Here is a 15,380-nt window from a genome sequence, read left to right on the forward strand (position 1 = left end):
GTGGGTCACCACCGAGAACAAATTGGTTAATTTTTATGTATAGGTTTGTGCTGATGAATCCCTCCACTGTTGCTGTTGTTCTAAATATTACCAGTGATCCAGCAGAATATATTTTTTGTTGTTGGCTGAAGATGTTTGTGATTAACTGTATGCAATGAAATGTATTGATACTGTTCAGTCCCCATTGGAACTGATCCAAAATAAAAAAATTGCTAACTATTTGCAAACAGGTAAACATCAGGACCACACGCAGACTGTATTCAAACCCTGTGGACAATGGCTTATTCTCACACTCGGAATAGTTACTGTAAACACTTCATTTTTTTCGTGCTGATTAATGTTCCCTAAGACAGTCTTGAGAATCTGTAGGTCATGGATGTTTCTTTTTTAATGATTGCCATTCACAGGGCGTGAATTTTGGAATATGGTCAATGAATTTCCCATTTTGTTAAGGTTAAACAGACCAGTAATTAACCAGGTCACGAGTCGCTATACACATAGGGCCCGATTTTACCATTTTCATTCGAAGTGCTGAATCTGGGCGTAGTACAGATCCGACTTAAAAATCCGCTTTCAGGTGCCCCCATACGCTCTCAGCAATCTCCAGTCCGATTCACGCTGTGGGCGGGACTTAACGCGGCCGGAACGATCTGAGCTCTGAACTGCACATTTGCAGTTATAGAAAAAAATTGGAAAAAGCGCGCCCGTGTCGGATCGCTCCCGAGCCGCAGAAAGCAGCGAAAGCAGCCCGGGAGTGACAAGTGGGAGCGAGGGTGTATCTCGGGGAGGGGGGGGGACACAGATGGATCTCTGGTGGGGGGGGGGGCAGATGGATCTCTGGTGGGGGTAGGGGGCGCCGGGGGGGTCCACTGCCACTCTGTGGGTGATCAGTGGGGGGGGGGGGGGGGATGGGGGCCGGGATGGTGATCGGTCTGGGTAGTGGGGGTGGTGGATAAGGGGACAGTGATGTGCATGTGTGTCCCTTATTCACCCCCCCCCCCCACTATACAGAATGATCGCCACCCCTGCCCCCCTCCCCACCCTGTGATCACCTGCAGAGTGGCAGCGGAACCCTCTGCCCCCCCCACCAGAGATCCATCTGCCTCCCCCCCACCAGAGGTCCATCTGCCCCCACCACCAGAGATCCATCTGCCCCCCCCCCCCCGAGATACATCTTACCCGCGTCCCTCCTCCCCCCCAAGACAATAATCTGGCCTCACTCCGCACCCACCCCCCCATCCCCAAGACAACAAACCAGCCTCACTCCCTTCCCCCCCACAGAGAATGGTTTGGCCTCACTCCGCCCCACCCCCCGTACAACGATCTGGCTCACTCCCCCCAACCGCAGATGATGCTCAGGCCGCACTCTCCCCCCCCCATCCCCCCGCCCCCAGAAGACGACCTGGCCTGACTTCCCACCCCCCCCCTCCCCCGACAACGAACTTGCCTCACTCCCCCCCTCCCCCCCCCCCCGCAGTGAATGGTCTGGCCTCACTCCCCCTCCCCTCCAGAGAAACATCTGACCCACCTCCCCCCCCACCACCAGACAACGATCAGCCCTCCGGCTCACCACCAGACAACGATCGCCCCCCCCCACCCGCCAGTGATACATCTGATCCACCTCCTCCTCCTCTCCCCACCAAACCAGACAACGATCTGACCTCACTCCCCTCCTCCCCCCTCCAACCAGAGAATAATCTGACCTCACTCCCCTCCCCCCACCAATCAGAGAATGATTTGATCCGCCTCCCTCCCCCCCCCCCCCCCCCCCCCACCACCACTGATCTGAGTCAGAGAGCCTTGGAAACACTGAACGTGCTCTTCAGAGGCTGGAGCACCCGACTCAGACTTTTATTTAGCAGGTCCCTAAAAGCCCGGTTCCGGATCGGCAAACACGGTGGTAAAGGGGGAAATGCTGATAGAGTTGTGGGGGTGGGGGGGTAGTTCATTAATTCAGTTTAAATGCATGCAAATGCAGTTAAATCGCCATTGCACACAATTTGGGCGCAGAATGGATCCCCGCCATTCGCGGGTCTCGGTAAAGTGGCGATCTGCGTGGACGCGGGTGCAGATCGTGATAAAGGCCTCACACCCGACTTTACCGCGATTTCGCGCCCGAAAACGGGTGCAAATTGTTGGTAAAATCGGGCCCATAATTTACACTGTCTCCCCTCGAGAAAGGACATTTATAACTGAAGAACATTGATGCTTGTTTTTGTCCTGCAGAAATCAGTTTGGAGTCAGTAAATAGGAACATTATCAAATTGCTAGCAATGAAATAAATAGTGCACACCTCAATTGCTAAGAACTGCTGATTGTGATTAATTTATTCATTAAGACGGCTTCATCGAATATGTAGCTGAGGGATAAATCATTTGGCCTTTGATATACTGCACAGAAACCTTCTCCCATCGTTTTCCATATAAGCTCATCAGCACAGCTTTCTACTATTCTGTACCACCTGTCTTTGTTTTCTGAATTTCCCCTTCAGTGAATCCATGTTATTCACATTGACGGTTCCAAGTTGTTGTGAAGTGCGCATTTCGACCATTCTGTGAGTAAACACGTTCCCCCGAATACGCTTTTGGATTATTTAATAAATATACTGTTTTAATGATATTTATTCTCAGACCACCCATCAATTGTAAGTGACTTCTCGGTGGCCGCTTTATCAAACACATTCCTTATTTTCCAGCACCTGTTGATCTGCAGTCTGCATTAACTTTTCTAAAGAAAGAACTCAACCTGTCCCTTCTTTCTGGATAGTTAAAATCTCTCAGTTCTAATATTATTCATCTTAAAGATTTTGTACCTTCTGCTGTGCATTCAGATCATTGTTGTACTCTGGCGACCAGACTGCGCACAATGCGTTCATGATGGAGAAACAATATTCTATATAAGTTTACCATAACCTCTTTTATTTTCAATTCTTTTTCACTCAAAATGGAATTCGCTGATTTGTTAGATGGTTTTTAACGTGTGTGGTGAATTTAAATGATTCATGGATCTGGAGCTCCTTACTGCTTTGGTTACATCATTCATTATCTCCCGGTTAATAATTATAATTTCCCAAAGTTGACGATTTTTTTCCATACATTATTTGCCAGTTTGATTCTGCCTATTACAACTTACTCGATTTTTGTCTCTCTCTCTGTGTATTGATTTATTTTTACTTCCAGAATATTTGAGTGCAGGAGTAAATATGCCTTTCCGCACTTGCACAGCACATTGTTGATACTGAACCTGGATCATTTTGTGCAGTTTCGCTCCCTTTACTGAAGGATAGGTACATTCGCGATAGAAGGAATTTGTTTTTTCACTCATCCATGGGGTGTAGTTGTCTCTGTTTGGGTCAGCATTTATTGCCCATCCCATATTGTCACGACACGGTATGCTATTTCAGAGGGCATAAACAGTCAAGATTCAACTGTGGCTCTGGAGTCACTTGCAGATTCCATTCCGGAGAGGGTATGAGTGAATCTGTGGCATTGTGGGTCAACCCACTGCACGTGGACTGCAGAGTTTCAAGAAGGAGTCTCACCATCACTTTTCAAAGCATACTAGTGACAGGCATTAAATGTTGTCCAGCCATATCCCACGAATGTATAAAAAAAAGAACCAGATCGGGTTTCATTGGAATCGTCAATGCTTTCATGAGTGCCAGGAATGCAATTTTACTGCCCCGTCTGCCACGGGAATCGGAGCTGGTGAGGAGAGGACAGTAGAAAGGGCTGTTGCCCTCAGGCAGGATTTTATAGTTTTGGGACAAGTGAGCCCATAAAATCCCACCCCAGATATTTGTTGACACATGGAATGTCTGAAACATAAATTCCATTCTTTGTTCTCTCTTACAGTTAATTTAGCTGCGATATTAATCCTGTCTCGAGGCAAGTGCGGCCTCTCCACCTGCACGACTCGTTACCTGGTGGCCATGGCGACAGCGGATCTACTGTTCATTATCAGTTCAGTGCTACTCTATCGGATAGGTCCTTATTATTTCCCTGTATCTTTCCTGGAAATCACTCCTGTATGCTGTGTTACCTTTGTACTGCTTTATGCAACGTCAGAATGTTCTGTCTGGTTCACTGTCACTTTTTCCTTTGATCGATTTGTGGCCATTTGTTGCCACAAGCTGAAAAGAAAATATTGCACTGAGAAAACTGCAGCAATGGTTCTAGCAGCAACCGGCATTCTGGTCTGTTTAAAGAATGTTCCCTTCTACTTTAGATTTGAACCTGGAGAGATAATCGATAATGTTACCTGGTTTTGCAAAGAAAAGCCAAGCTACTATACTGATCCTGCATGGGTGGCATTTGACTGGTTTGATAAGGTTTTAAACCCATTTCTCCCATATGTTTCAATTCTGTTGCTCAACGCTCTGACAGTCAGGTACATTGTAGTGACCAGTCGTGTCCGTAAGGGACTTAAGGGTCACAGCAAAGGAGATAATCACAGTGACCCAGAGATGGAGAGCAGAAGGAAGTCTGTCATTTTACTCTTCACCATATCTGGCAGCTTCATACTTCTGTGGCTTTTATATGTTACAAATTTCTTATGTTATATAATTACAGGAATGAACTCTGAATCGTACAATGATTCCTTATATGCCTTGGCAGAAGTTTCAGTAATGCTGGTGAATTTAAGTTGTTGTACAAACACATTTATTTATGCAGTGACTCAGTCCAAATTCAGAGAACAGTTAAAGCATGCAGTGGAATATCCTATTGCATCACTTATTCAATTAATTAATAAGGAAAACAACTGACAACAACCCAGAGGAAGGCTAATGTCTCTATTCCATGAATATAATATTGATCCCCAAACTTCCATCAACTGAAATTGCTAAGATTCCAAAAATACTCCAGTAGCAATAAACATGAGGGGAAGTGTGGAGGGGAAAGAGCAGTGTCAGCGTTCATCAGAGTTCTCAAGGACAGGAGAGGGCAACGGTACCCATCGTCTGTCCTCCATCTCTGCTGATGCAACTCCCATCTCCTCACATCGGATCAGAAAGCAGAATACATCTTCGGAAAAGACAAATCCACCAAATGCTCACATTTTCCTGTGTCAATAAACTACGGGCCAAAATCTTACCTGTGCACCAGCCGGTGGGTTTTTCCAGTCCTACCAGAGACAATGGTCACGTGTGCGTTTGGCAGCAATTGCGGGCCCCATCCCCACCCACGACGGGACACTAAACATCCGCCCTCAGGCAAATGGGGAGATTTAGGCAGGGAATTCCAAGTATTGGGGCCCACAAGGCTAAACCTACCAATTGTCAGAGGGGATTGAATAAAATTGCTTTCGACTTGCAGAGCCTTTCAAAATTTCCGACCGTCTGAAATTGGTTTATGTTGCAATTGACGGCACAGAAATGGGCAATTCAACTCGACACGTCCCTCAAGGCGGTGATGTTGAAGATGTTCTCCCACCCCTCTTCATTTCATCCTGTCAGCATATCTTCTTATTCATTTCTCTCTCATCAGTTTATCCAACTTACCCTTGAATGGAGATGAGATTTTGGAATCCAGCTCCCTCCCCAGTAGAGAATTCCATATTTTCATGCACCCATGATGTTCCCTAAAAATAACATAGAGGTAACGACCAGATCAGCTAAAAGCATGTTTGAGGTGGTATTAATTGAGGTGAGTTATCAGCTGGGACACCAGGAAGAAATTCCCTCTGCTTCGCTCCCAATCGTGTTCTCGCCCTTACATTCCCCCGCCAAGTTCTCCCTCCACCTGCTCATAACTCTCCATATCTTCCTTTCTCGCTCTCGTTCTCTCTCTCTGTCTCCATCCTCCGTGTAGAAGGCATTGGATCTTTCATGTTACCTTCAGGGAGCAGACAAGATCGCAGTTCAATGTCTAATGCTGAACATTTTCTCAAGTTTAGCTATCAACAACAAGCGCAAGGTGCTGTAACGTACCTGAATAATTATTGAACATGTTTCAGCACCAAGTCAGGAAATAAGATATTAGTGCAGTGACGGTGATCAAATGCTTACTCAAAGTGGTTAGTTCGGAACAATATCCTGAAATGGGGAAGTGACGTGGAGGGGTATAACATGAGCATTGCTAACATGACAGCTGAGGCAACTAAAGACATGGTCGACAATGGTGGGGGGATTAAAAACAGGATGAGCAAAAAATCACAACTGGCGAAGCACTGCGGTCGGGAGAGGTGCTTGGGCTGGAGGAAGTTACGGAGACAGGCAGGAATGCATCTGGAGGAGGTTACAAGATGGAAAGGGACTGGAGGAGTATACAGAAATAGGGAGGTTTTTAAGAGATGGCGCAGTTGCACAGAACCAACAGATTGATGTGACATTGCCGGTACTTTTACCTGCGATCTGGGGTATTAATCAAATAATTATCTACCAAACTCAGCCCTGTCACTGTGGATGTAATTACACCGTAGGGTCACAGTGTTCTATAGCACAGGAGGAGGTCCATCGGCCCATCTGCGCTGCACTGGCTATCAAGCGCCCATCCCATTTTCCAGCACATGGTCCTTGGCCATGTATAGAAATATAGAAACATAGAAAAACTACAGCACAAAACAGGCCCTTCGGCCCCACAAGTTGTGCCGAACATATCCCTACCTGTTAGGCCTACTTATAATCCTCCATCCTATTTAGTCCCATGTACTCATCCAGGAGCCTCTTAAAAGACCCTATTGAGTTTGCCTCCACCACCACTGACGGCAGCCGATTCCACTCGCCCACCACCCTCTGTGTGAAAAACTTCCCCCGAATATTTCCCCTGTACCTACCCCCCAGCACCTTAAACCTGTGTCCTCTCGTAGCAGCCATTTCCACCCTGGGAAAAAGCCTCTGAGAGTCCACCCGATCGATGCCTCTCAACATCGTTTATACCTCTGTTAGGTCTCCTCTAATCCTCCATCTCTCCAAGGAGAAAAGACCGAGCTCCCTCAGCATTTCCTCATAAGGCATGCCACTCAATCCAGACAACATCCTTGCAAATCTCCTCTCCAACCTTTCAATCTTTTCCACATCCTTCCTGTAATGAGGCGACGAGAACTGAGCAAAGTACTCCAAGTGGGGTCTGACGAGGGTCTTATATAGCTGCATCATTATCCCCGGACTCCTAAACTCAATCCCTCGATTGATAAAGGCCAGCACACCATACGTCTTCTTAACCACCTCCTCCACCTGCGGGGCCGATTTTAGAGGCCTGTGGACCCGGAGCCCAAGGTCCTTCGGATCCTCTACAGTACTCAGAGTCTTTCCCTTTATATTCTACTCCTTCATCCCATTTGACCTGCCAAAATGGACCACAACGCATATATCTGGGTTGAAGTCCACCTGCCACTTCTCCACCCAGTCTTGCATCCTATCTATGTCCCTCTGTAACTTCTGACATCCCTCCAGACTATCCACAGCCCCATCAACCTTCGCGTCATCAGCAAACTTACCAACCCATCCCTCCACTTCCTCATCCAGGTCATTTATAAAAATGACAAACAGCAAGGGTCCCAGAACAGATCCCTGGGGCACACCACTGGTGACCGACCTCCAGTTAGAAAAAGACCCATCTATACACACTCTCTGCCTGCTTTGGGCAAGCCAGTTCTGGATCCACAGGGCAGCAGCCCCTTGGATCCCATGCCCTCTCACTTTTTCTAGAAGCCTTGCATGGGTGACCTTATGGAACGTCTTGCTAAAATCCATATAAACCACATCTACCGCTTTCCCTTCGTCAATGTGTTGAGTCACATTTTCGAAGAACTCCACCAGGCTCGTAAGGCACGATCTGCCTTTGACAAAGCCATGCTGAGTATTCTTGAGCATACTAAACCTCTCCAGATGCTCATAAATCTTGTCCCTCAGGATGTCCTCCATCAGCTTACCAACCACTGAGGTTAGACACACCGGTCGGTAATTTCCTGGGCTATCCCTATTCCCCTTCTTGAAAATAGGAACCACATCCACAATCCTCCAATCCTCCGGCACCTCTCCCATCTCTATCGACGACAAAAAGATCATCGCCAGAGGCTCTGCAATCTCTTCCCTCGTCTCCCACAGTAACCTGGGGTACATCCCATCCAGACCCGGCGACTTATCTATCTTGATGCCATTCAAAGATTCCAGCACAACCTCTTTCTTAAAGTCCACATACTCAATCTTTTCAGTCCACCGCAAGCCCCCAGTACATCCACGCAGGTCCTTCTCCTCTGTGAAAACCGAGGCAAAATACTCATTAAGCACCTCTGCCATTTCTACTGGTTCCGTACAGATGTTCCCGCCTTCACCTTTTATAGGCCCTATTCCTTCATGTTTCATCCTTTTACTCTTCACATCTTTATAGAACGCCTTAGCGTTTTCCTTAATCCTACCTGCCAAGGCCTTCTCTAGTCCCCTTCTGGCTCTCCTAATTTCCTTCTTTAGTCCCTCCCTACAAGCCGTATACTCATCTAGATCCCTATCTTCACCAAGCTCTCTGAACCTTTTGTACGCTTTCTTTTTCTTCTCGACTCGGTCACGCACAGTTTTCGTGCACCATGGTTCCTTTAACCTACCACTCCTTCCTGTTTGCTCGGAACGTTGACCTGTAGAACTCTAGACAGACATTCCTTGAAAAACTGCCACCTCTTTTCAGTACATTTCCCCGAGAATACCTCCTTCCAATTTACTCCTCTAATTTGCTGCCTTATGTCTTCATATGTCCCCTTACTCCATATAAACGCTTTCCTAGCTTGCCTGATACTCTCTTTTTCCAATGCAAGCATAAAGGAGATAGAGTTATGGTCGCTATCCCCAAGATGCTCTCTCACTGAGAGATCTGACACCTGTTCAGGGTCATTGGTCAGTATCAGATCAAGTACAGCCTCTCCTCTTATAGGCTTGCATGCTGTGGACTTCAAGTATTCATCTCAATGTTATTAAATGTTGTGAGGGTTCTGTCCTCTGCCATGCATACAGGCTGTTACTTCCAATTTCCCACCAGCATCAGAGCAAAAAGAAAAGTCCACAACTCCCCTCCCAGTCTCCCAGCCCTCACGTTTCAACTATGCCCTTTATTGATTGACCCCTCTACGAAGGGAAATGCACCACATGGAGTGCAGTAGTTCACGAAGCACACCACTACCTTCTCAAGGGCAATTAGGGATGGGCAATATATGCTGCCAGCGACGCCTGCACCCCATGAACATATTTTAAAATTAGTTTCACTACTTTATATGGACCACTGAACCGAGCTCAAAGCATTTCATATTGTACGGTGAGTCATATTAACACATAACTCCCTATCCGAAAGGTTTGAGTTTTGGCTTGCTTGCCTGACCATTTCTTCATGGTCCTTTTGGAAGCTTTGTGGCATTGCTGAGGGACAATGCAGGCACATGTGATCCGCTCCTTCAATCTAGATTAAAATTCTCCAATGGGATATTTGTCCCGAGGTTCTAAACTCCTTGCATATTTTCAGAGCAGTTCTCGCCTCATGTGCATTGACGAACAAAAAAGGACTTAACTCCCAGGTGCAGGTGCATTCTGAGTGGCAAACAAATTAAGTCATGGTGGCACGGTGGCACAGTCTTTAGCACTGCTGCCTCACAATGCCAGGGACCCGGGTTAAATTCCAGTCCTGGGTGACTGTGTGCAGTTTGCAAATTCCCCCATATCTGCCTGGGTTTTCTTGGGGTGCTCCTATTTCCTCCCACATTCCAAGAAATTGCAGGTTATATGGGAAATGCACGGGAAATGCCTTGGGAAATGCACGGGTTTGAGGAGATGGGTCGAGTGGGCAGTGCATGGTGCACTTTCGGAGAGTCGGTGCAGACCAATGGGCTAAATAGCCTCCTTCTGCACTGTAGGGATTCTCTAGTCCTATCTTGACAGTATGCCCTAGTCATGGTTTTACGAGCCTCGCGGTATCCTTCCAGTGCTCCCTGAGCATGTGGGTGGTATGCTGAGGGTTTCACCTGCTTTATACCCAAACTATTAACTCCCTGAACAATGTCAGACATGAAGGTGGAACATTGAACAGACTGGACATCAATGGATAATACATATCGAGTGAAGAATTGGATCAACGTCCGCCAAAAAGTCTCAGTGTCCGTATCCAACATTTTAACTTACTTTGCTTTACCCTCTCAAGTTTGATATAAGCTTTGCCCGGACTATTTGCGGAGATTGCAAATTAGCAGTGGTTAGCAGAAATAGGCTTTGTTGCCATCACACAATCCCTCAATTCAGAAAACAAGATAAACGATCTGATATAAATATCTTATAAATATCTTATATAAACGATCTGGAAGAAGGTGTAACTGGGGTGATCAGTAAGTTTGCGGACGACACAAAATTGGCAGGACTTGTAGATAGTGAGGAGTATTGTCAGAAGCTGCAGAAGGATATACATAGGCTGGAAATTTGGGCAAAGAAATGGCAGATGGAGTTCAATCCTGATCAATGCGAAGTGATGCATTTTGGTAGAAATAATGTAGGGAGGAGCTATACGATAAATGGCAGAACCATAAAGGGTGTAGAAACACAGAGGGACCTGGGTGTGCAAGTCCACAGATCCTTGAAAGTGACGTCACTAGTGGAGAAGGTAGTGAATAATGCTTGCCTTTATAGGACGGGGCATAGAGTATAAAAGTTGGGATCTGATGTTGCAGTTGTATAGAACATTGGTTCGGCCGCATTTGGAATACTGTGCCCAGTTCTGGTCGCCACACTACCAGAAGGACGTGGAGGCTCTGGAGAGAGTACAAAGGAGGTTTACCAGGATGTTGCCTGGTATGGAGGGCTGAGTTATGAGGAGAGATTGGGTAAGCTGGGGTTGTTCTCCCTGGAAAGACGGAGGGTGAGGGGAGACTTAATAGAGGTGTATAAAATTATGAAAGGCAAAAAATAGGGTGAACGGTGGGAAGCTTTTCCCCAGGTCGGTGGTGACGTTCACGAGGGGTCACAGGTTCAAGGTGAAGGGGGGGGGGGGAGGTTTAACACAGATATCAGAAGGGCATATTTCACACAGAGGGTGGTGGGGGCCTGGAATGTGCTGCCAGGCAAGGTGGTGGAGGCGGACACACTGGGAACGTTTAAGACTTAACTAGATAACCATATGAACGGAGTGGGAATGGAGGGATACAAAAGAATGGTCTAGTTTGGACCAGGGAGCGGCATGGGCTTGGAGGGCCGAAGGGCCTGTTCCTGTGCTGTATTGTTCTTTGTTCTTTGTTCTTAAGACATAAATAAGGATCTGCTGCAATCTGTTTTGGATAAGTAAAGTCCAGTTTGCTTTCTATCAGCTCACCTGCTAATAACCACTTTTCCAAAAGAAATGAAAGATATCTCTGGGTCCCTTTCCTCAAAATTAGGGAGGGCTTACATCAATGTTGGGCGGCACGGTGGCACAGTGGTCAGCACTGCTACCTCACAGCTTCAGTGATCTGGGCTCAATTCCTGGCTTGGATCACTGCCTGTGTGGAGTTTGCATGGGTTTCCTCTGGATACTCCGGCTTCATCCCACAGTCCAAAGATATGTGGATTATGTGCATTGGCCATTCTAAATTGCCCTTTGTGTCTCAGGATGCATAGGTTAGAGGGATTAATGGGGTAAATATGTGTCGTTACGGGGATAGGGTCGAGGTGGGATTGTTTTGGATGCCGAATGGCCTCCTTCTGCACTGTAGGGATTCTACGATTCTATGTAACAGTTCCCCACTCGTTCTTGGGTTAAAATTAGGACTCTCCCCATCAATATTTCCACTAGAGTCAATACCAGCCTTTCATTTTGTTTCCAGCTAAGTTAATGGTCACTTGTCGCTTTGCACAAATTGCTGAATTCCGAACATGATGAAAATAACTGAAGATTTCCCCATTTATGTTCAACCAACTCTCCCACACGGATGGGGTGGGCTTTGAAGTGGGGATGGGTGAGAGTGTGAGGGACACCGTCAATATTGAGGGGGACTGCAACAACACAAAGATTTAAATTGAGGAGTGGGAAACAATTGGAAGTTGAAGCCAGACACCAATAAATGTGCGGTAGAATATTTGGAATCACGAGCTTTCATCGTAGATTCATCGTCACTGATGAAGGAACAGCGCTCTGAAAGCTCGTGATTCCAAATAAACTGTTGGGCTTTAAACAGGTATTGTGAGACTTCTTACTGTGACCACCTCATTCCAACGCCGACATCTCCACATCGTGGAACACTTGGACAGGAAGAATAAGGAGTTCACTTATTACTTGGACGCTGCAAGTTTCTACAGTTCCGATACACAAATGAATCTTGGAGAACAAATGCATCAATCACTAAAAGTTGCAGCATCGTTTAACAAGGCCATAAAACAAGCAAAGCAAGCACGGGGCTTTGTTTGTCGAGGGAGAGAACCGAAAAGGAGGGGAGTTATGATCAGCCAGTATCAAAACCTGTTTCGACCACGTTTAAAGTGTTCAGAGTAGCGAGTACAAAGTGACAGACTACTGCGTGTAACTCTGGGTGTCATGTTATAAAGAGGGTGCCGAGGCCATGGATTGGGTGCAGAGAAAATTTCCAGAGATTAGCGCTGTGGATATCAGGAAAATGTTTGACAATTTGAGTTTCTTTTCTCTTGATAAAAGGCTGAATGATAACCTGACAGAGGTATTTAAAATAGCGAAATGTTCAAAGATTCTGCTTCCTGTCCCTGAATGTAATATTTATCCCAAGATTTCTCATCAACAACATTTAACCAGGAATCACCGTGGTTCTGAAAATACCCGCTGTGGCGGTGGGATGTTCAAGGGTAGATTCCGAGCGCCCCCTATCGGGACAATAGACAAACAGTGACCACGGTCTCGCTTCCACGCCCATTGGTTTGATCCTCAACTCAGGGAGACAAACACGAGTTGATAAAATTAATCATAAATTTTCAAGTGTTTACAAATCTTTATTTCTGTGAATTGATTTTTTTATTGGATACATTTTATTGAGTCTTACATTTCCGGTTTGTTGGTCATTGCTCTCCCCCTCTCCCTCACATGATGAAGAAGCAGTGCTCCAAAAGCTCGTGCTACAAACTACACCTGTTGGACTTTAACCTGGTGTTGTGAGACTTCTTATGCCGGCATCTCTACCATGTGGACACTATAGTTATGAAAGCCCACCAATGCTTCTACCTTCTCAGAAGACTAAGGAAATTTGGAATGTCAGCCACGATTCTCACCAACTTTTACACATGCACACAGAAAGCATTCTTTTCAGTTGTATCACAGCTTGGTATGACTCCTGCTCTGTCCAAGGCCACAAGAAACTATAAAAGGTCATGAATGTAGCCCAATCCATCACGCAAACCAGCCTCCCCTCCATTGACAATGTCTACATTTCCCATTGCCCCGGCAAAACAGCCAACATAATTAAGGACCCCACACACCCCGCGCATTCTCTCTTCCACCTTCTTCCATTGGGAAAAAGATATAAAAGTCTGAGGTCACGTACCAACTGATTCAAGTCCAACTTCTGCCCTGCTGCTGTCAGACATTTGAATGGACCTACCTCACATTAAGTTGATTTTTCTCTAAACCCTAGCTATGACTGTAACACTAGATTCTGCACTCCAGTTTCCTTCTCTATGAACGGTATGCTTTGTTTGTATAGCGTACAAGAAACAATACTTTTCACTGTAAACTAATACATGTGACAACAATAAATCAAATCAAGTCAAATCACCATTGGTGGAGAGTTTTTGTGTCTGGACATATCCAGCCCGGTGCTGTTGTTGGGTGCCTGGGGTCCAGTAGGAGGGATCAGAACTGGCTCAGTACTGGATAGCCCCACCCTCACACATGGCTGTCTGCTCAGGTAAACAGGGGCCACTCCCTGCTTGGTTTCCCATGGTAGCTGACATTGTTAACTGTTCTCTCTCCTAAGGCTCCCTCCCACACTCATTCGATTCTATTTTCATCGCTCCCCCATCTTCACCAGCGACGCCATTAAGGCAAGCAAGCCCGGGATGAAATTGAGATTTAAAAATTATAAATCAGCCTCCTCTTTCCCGGGCGTGGCTTTGCACTGCAGGTTGTATCACGAGAGGCGAGAGATCGATGCGAGGGATGAGTCAGTAAGGATCGCCCCCTCAGGATAAAATTAGCAGTCACATGGAAATCTGTGTGTTGGTCAGAAAGAGCGAACACTGATTTCTCTTGCGGAAATTGTGTTTCTTAAAGATCAAGCAGAAAGAGTGGATGAGGGAAATGCTAGTCGTTTCGTTCATATGTAGTATACCACGTGGCACTTTCAAAAGGCATTAAATGCCGTCCCAAACAGCAGATTTACGAGAAAAATTATAGCTCATGGAACAAAAGGGACAGGAGCAACGTGGATACAAAATAGGCTGAATACGAGGAAGCAGAGAGTAATAGTCAATGCACAGTTTCAGGATGGAGGAATGTTTGTATTGGTGTTCCCCAGGGGTCGGTGTTAGGATTCTTGGTACATTACTGATCCGGATATCAGTGTGCACCAAACAAATTGAAAGTTTACAGATGAAACAAAACTTGGAAGTATTGTAAACTGTAAGTAAGACAATGGAGAACTTGAAAAAGACTTAGGCAAGTTGGTGCAGTGGGCAGATATGTGGCAGATGAAGTTCAATGTGGAGAAGTGTGAGGTGATGCACTTTGGTAGGAAGAACATGGAGGGACAATATAAAATAAATGATCTTTAGTAACGGGGGCATAGAACGGAAGAGCAGGGAGGATACACTGACCTTATACAAGACACAAGTAAGACCTCCGCTGGAGAATTGTGTACAGGTCTGAACTCCACATGATGGAAAGGGTGTGAAAGCATTCAGAGAGTGCAGATGTGGTTTACAACAATGGTACAAGGGATGAGAAACTTCAGTTATGAGAAGAGATTGGAGAGATTGGGACTGTTCTCCTTGGAGAGAAGGCTGAAAGGAGATTTGATTAAGAGGCACAGTGGTTAGCACTGCTGCCTCACGGTGCCAGGGACTGGGTTCAATTCCAGCCTCGGGTCACTGTATGTGTGGAGTTTGCATATTCTCACCGTGTTTGCGTGGGTTTCCTCCCGTTGCTCCGGTTTCTTCCCACAGTCCAAGGATGTGCAGGTTAGGAGGATTGGCCATGATACATTGACCTTAGTGTCAGGGGATCAGCAGGGTAAATATCTGGGGTTACAGGAATAGGGTGGGATTGTGTTCGGTGCAGACTCAATGGGCTGAATAACTATCTTCTGCTCTGTAGCGATTCTACGTTCAAAATCATGAAGGGAGCTGGTTCGATTAAATAGGGAGAAACTGTTCCTGCTCATAAAAGGCTCAAGAATGAGATAACACAGATTTAAAATGTTTTGCAAAATAAACTCATGTGATGTCGGAGAATATGTTGATACAACAAATGATTGTGGTC

At 46.1% G+C, this 15,380-nt stretch overlaps 1 protein-coding gene across 1 annotated transcript in view; it reads right to left on the reverse strand.

Annotated features, from left to right (window-relative positions):
* Positions 1-15,380, reverse strand: part of LOC144496917 (popy class I histocompatibility antigen, alpha chain E-like) — an 820,139-nt gene that overhangs the window by 611,578 nt on the left and 193,181 nt on the right. The gene's annotated exons all lie outside the window — the stretch shown is intronic.

The sequence above is a fragment of the Mustelus asterias genome, chromosome 8, assembly GCF_964213995.1.
Source record: "Mustelus asterias chromosome 8, sMusAst1.hap1.1, whole genome shotgun sequence".
Taxonomy (NCBI): Eukaryota; Metazoa; Chordata; class Chondrichthyes; order Carcharhiniformes; family Triakidae; genus Mustelus; species Mustelus asterias.